The sequence below is a fragment of the Ochlerotatus camptorhynchus genome, unplaced genomic scaffold (assembly GCF_037179485.1).
Source record: "Ochlerotatus camptorhynchus isolate MF236.1 unplaced genomic scaffold, CSIRO-AGI_Acam_v1.1 ptg000477l, whole genome shotgun sequence".
NCBI lineage: Eukaryota > Metazoa > Arthropoda > Insecta > Diptera > Culicidae > Ochlerotatus > Ochlerotatus camptorhynchus.
The window spans coordinates 101,631-107,500 of NW_027040963.1; positions in this window are offsets into that span (position 1 = coordinate 101,631).

A 5,870-nucleotide genomic window follows, 5' to 3' on the forward strand; every position below is an offset into this window, starting at 1 on the left:
AACTTCTAATCCTTCATCAACATTTTGTACAGTCTCTTATTTTGGGGCTACGAATCAAACTGGCACCCTCCCCTAGTTTGCGTCGTGCTTTCGCCAAAGACGGTTGCTTTTCGGTAGTGCGTCCGGTTAAATCTGTGAAATTTTGGTTTGCTAGCGTGAATACAAGCATCCTCCAAGTGACCAGATTTGAAGAATGTTTTAAGTAGATTGATGTGTTTTTAAGTAGAAAATAGTGTGATGTGTTAAATTGTTTCAAAGAATGTGTTGAAAAGAAGATGAGAGTGTACGTTGGGATGGTTGGGATCGTTATTTGTTGGTGTCGGATCAGTGCTTGACATATGTATTTGTGCGTTCTAGCATCAGTGACATTCGCAAATAGTGAAATAGCAGTGAAAGTGTTGAGAAACAGAATGGAAAAAAAGGGAAGGAAAAGAAACCGAAGCGCGTTGTGTTATTAAAGCTGAGATGTGTTACTGTTGAGATTATTTAACCTAGATTTTGTAACATATTAATTAAATGTTTTTTGTTAGTAGGTTGGTAAAGTAAATAATTATAAATGTTAGTAAATGTTAATGCTAAAAATTGATAAATACTCCGGAGCAGCTAATAATAAGGACATAATTTGTTAACACACTTCACACCACAACACACACTACACAACAGTATGAAGTGAGCGAAAAAGGAAAAACAAGAGTTGTCACAGATACCGTGACTGGACACGTCAAAAAGGGAACATGAACAAAGGGTATGGAAAAAGGAGGGTCAAGCTACCGGGTAATAACTTGATAAGCGTCTTTCTTATCCAGAGCTTCGAAACGTAAAGTTTGCTATCCTCCATAAAAACAAATCAGAGATAAAGTTAAAGACAAAGAAGTTTATTTGAAATCACCGTTACCAAATTTGATTTGGAAGTTAAATAGGAATCAGGTATGGAGTAAAAGGACATAGCACAAAACAGTCTAAAGTAAATAAATACCCGGTAGCCCTCCTAATACCCACCCTGGGACGTTCTTTCCTTAGGACCCATTATTAACCGCCTGAATTGTCCAAAAAGTTATCCGCCATTCCGGCGTGCGATTGGACTTCTAGCGCCGACGTCGGAAGGAGTGTGATCTGCCAATCCAGCGTACGATCCGTCCCTCTTGGATTCGGCGTAGGAATTACCCCGAGCGTCAAGGCAAAGGCGACATTCCCGCATTTCGTGCTTGCATTCGGCCGCATCGTGAGACACTATCCACATACACACACAGTAAGTCGAAATAAAAAGCTAATTAACAAGAGAGAAAGTGCTTTCAATTCCTTGATCGAACAATCTGTATATACCTACAGCCGACCCTGAAGGATCCTCTTTCATGCTCGAGCTAAAGCCAGTAAAAAAAGAGGGTGTTGTAGAACCCACCCTCAGTGATCCCCGTTGGCTAGACCAGGGATCGAGGGCCTAGCGAAGTGGTCCGTCTGACCGCTTTTAACAGATGTCTTCGTGTGTATGTGAGGTTGATCGTCGGCTTGGTTTGGATAAGCTATGACACGCAGCAGCTCAGCGTACACGGCGAAAAATTTGGTGAGATTGTTCCTTTACCTTTTAATCAAATTTATAACTTTTGCATGCACTTTCGTTATGTTTAATTGGTTTTGTGGCATCATAAGTCTATTTTTCTCAGCCCAATATGTTGCTTACGATCTGGCATTTATTGTTTGTACATTTGAATGGCATATTTATTACTGGATGGGTTGTGAAATTTTCTTTAGGTGCACAGCAGCTGGAGGTGTTGAAGCGGACTTCTAATCATGACTGATTTTTTTCAGAGTTGTTTCTGGAAACGTTGTGCTACAGAATTGGCGTTGACGGCGATTCTGTAGCTCTTTACTCCTATGGTAAAATCCATAAGCAAACGTCAGACTGTGCGTGAAACATGGCGGACTTTGTACTATCCTTTCACTCCATCGAAAAATCCTATAAGAAACTGTCAATCTTTTCTAGAAGAGACGATTTTTCGACGGTGTCGTCAACGCCAATAGGTTTGTTCGAATCTTCGAAACTACAGCAACATTTTTGATGGGTGGTTGTTGGAATCTTTTATTTTTTCCTCTCGGTGTTTTGATTCCTCTTTCCAAACATACACAGAAAGCTGCTTCTGCTTCGAAAGAACACCGTTAAGGTTCAATTTGCTTTGATGCGTTTTCGAGGAGTTCAGGTGCGGTTGTTTTTTCGGAGGATCGTTTTGGATTGCGGGAGGCTCGCGTCATTTTGTTTAAAATAGCAACAAGAATATTTCAAATAATTAAAATAGTTAATTATGTCATCGCTCACAAGTTTGGAGTCACCCTAAAAAAACTGAAAACCTCGTACTTTGATAATTTATAACCCATTGTAGAAATGACGTTGTATAGAGAAATGATAAGAAAATTATCTCATCAATACATTCAAATAGCAATCTATTTATCTGAAAAATGTTTTCAACGGCATTTATCACAGTGGAGGAAAATCGAAAGAAAAATCAGGAAAAACCTTCGCCAGGTTGATGAAAAAAATTTTATGGTTTAATACATCCTTGAATACTTTTTATCTTTCTGGTGATACTAACGACCGGTCATATAGGATCTCTAAGAAAACTATCATTTTCTTGTTTAATGATTTTCTTAAAATGGCCTATAATCATTCATTAATTTTTCCGATAATTACTTTAAAACGGTAAAAGATACCCAGTCTGAAATTTGCACCAGTAAAAGATAAGAAGGAATGTACACCGGGGCAAGTTGAAACGGTATTTTGAAACTTGAACTTTAAGGCTCTCTGGAACAGTAATTAATTTAGATACACCAGATGTTTTTACACCAACAGTTTCATGAAAGAGTTTTCCATTATAAAAAAATATAAAATTACACATAAGACCACAGAAGCATATTTGTTAAGCATTCTATAATAGTGTGTATTATTTCATGTTACCCCATATAGTGGGGTTAGTTGAAACACTTATTATACAGCAGTTTAACGATGAAAATTGTAAAAAAAATCCTTAAAACACGTTTATTCATGTATAAAATAACCCTTTGTGGATATTATAAACCCCTGGCGGGATTAAAAGTATCTCCCAAAGTGTATGGTTTATTTTTTTTCCTTGTCGGGTATTTCTTTTTTTTTAGCTATATCAAGATGCCGTATCACTATTATTAGGAGTGATCGCCATCGCTTGACTAATAGCATTATCCCAGCACGCCATTATACTTCGAATAAAGTACACTGCTGTACTGGGAGTTGTTCTCCAAATGTCAAAGGGTTTTATCAGCCCCTTGTCGAAGAACTGACACCTTTTATTGAAAATTGCCGGACAGTGGCATAGCAAATTTTCCGAGTCTTCCTTTTCTATGCCACAGAAGCGACATACATCATCTTGAAGTTTTCCAATCAGCTTCAAGTTATAACGGCTCGGACAACGACCTGCTGTAAGACCTGCATATATACTAAGATCTTTCTTAGAAAGTTCCAGGATTTTGTGGGTCACAGAAATGTTTGGATTAATGAATCGCTTCGAATACCTAGCAATAGAAGTGTTCTTCCAGTTTTCCTCCACTTTTGAAGATTCCCACGCTTTTAGCCCCATTCTAAGAGATGCAGCCGATAAGCCACAAAAGGGCTCTGGCCCGATGAACTTATGAGAAGATCCGAGTCTTGCTAGTGCATCAGCTCTTTCATTTCCCTCAATCCCGCAATGACCAGGAACCCAATATAAGTTGACTTGATTATGACAAGACAATTTTTGAAGTGATTGAACACACTCCCAGACAAGCTTTGATGTACATGTCGTCGACTTTAAAGCATTTAAAGCAGCTTGGCTGTCGGACATGACGCATATATTTGAACTCTTATAGTTTCTACGCAAACATATAATGGAACACTCTAAAATTGCTTGGATTTCAGCTTGGAACACAGTTAGCCATCTGCCCATAGGAACCGGTATTTCTTGAACCATCTGTATAAAAAACAATCGATTCTGGACGAAGAACCGGGCCACCAAATTGCCATGAATTACGCCCAGGGTCAACTACTTGAAAAAGTCGATTGAAATTGTATCTTTTCTCCATCCAGTCTTCGTTGTTCCTTACTAGAGGGTTGATACTAACAGTTTTTAAAATCCTAAGATGTCCTCTAAGGTCTCCTTCAAAGAGTTTCACTGACCTTGTAATCCTTAGAGAACACTTTTCGGCTTCTAATTGTACAAATTGATGCAATGCTAGCATATAAAGCAAAGCATCCAATGCCTTCGATGGTGTACTTCTCAATGCACCTGTTATTGAGTGGCTAACCTGTGGAGTTTTTCTAACTTTCTCTGAGCAACACCCTCTTTTGTTTTTGGCCACCAGACCAATGCACCATAAGTAATCCTGGGTTTCACAATTGCCGAGTAAATCCAATGGATCATTTTCGGCTTCAGTCCCCACTGTTTACCGAATGTTCTTTTGCATATCCATAGAGCATTAGTAGCTTTGTATATTGCCTGCTCTAGATGCATATTCCAATTAAATTTAGTATCAAGGATTACTCCAAGATATTTGACAGCATTAGAAAGTTCCAATAGTGTGCCTTCCAATAATATGTTGTCTACTGACAATTTCTTCCTTCGCGTAAATGGCACGATAGTAGTTTTAGAAGGATTTATGTTTAATCCTCCCTATCACACCACGATGAGACAACATTTAAAGCAATTTTCATTCTGTTAGCGATAATACAATCATATTTGCCACGTACAGTTATGACTATATCATCTGCGAAGCCAATTATTTCGAAGCCTTGGGCTATTAAATTTTTGAGAAGATCATCTACTATTAAATACCACAATAGAGGTGATAACACGCCTCCTTGCGGGCATCCTCTTACACTGATGAGTGAGCTTCCAAGGTTTGCTGATATTTCCCTTTTTGATAACATTTCATTGATCCAATTTACAATGCTTTGATCGAAACCACGTTCATCATAGCTGCAGTCATTGAATCGTGAGATGAATTATCGAATGCACCTTCAATGTCAAGGAATGTAGCAAGTGAAATTTCTTTTGCTTCAAAAGATCTTTCTAGTTTTGTAACAACCGTATGAAGTACTGTTGTTGATGACTTACCTTCCTGGTATGCAAACTGATATTTGCTCAGAAGATTTGTAACTAAATATGATGACTTTATGTGTTCATCTTTTGTTTTTTTTTTCATTATTTTTAGCAAAATAGACGATAAGCCTGAAGGATTTTGGTGAAGTTTTATCTTTTTTATTAGCCTTTGGGGATAAAAATAACCCGCACTGGTCGCCAAACTGCCGGTATATAGCTTAATATTAAGCTTGCTCGAAATATCTTTGTTAGAATAGGTATTAAAACCGCTTTCCCCTTCTGTAGTAGTACAGGAAAAAATCCATCCCTACCTGGTGACTTGAAAGGTTCAAAGGAGTCAATTGCCCATTCAACTTTTCTTTCAGTATGGATTTTGATGGCCAAAGTGCTCTTGTTCTGTCTAACTCAGTCGTTTCATTCAATATTTCATGAATATCCGTCCTGGTTTCATCGATACCAATTGCTGTTGTCGCCACGTTTTGGTCTTCGTTTGAATTAATAATAGAACATGGAAATTGCGTTCTCATCATCAACTCTAACGTTTCATTTGTAAAAGTAGCAAAAGAGCAATCCTCTTTTTTCAAAGTGCCCAGACCATTGGAATGATCTTTAGCGAGTATTTTCTGCAACCTAGCAGTTGCTGGAGTATTTTCAATATTCTCACATGTATGCCTCCAGTGTATCCTCTTTGATCTCCGTATTTCCTTATTATAAGCGGTGAGGGATTTCTTATATTGTTCCCACTGTTGTGTTCGTTTAGCCCTATTGAAA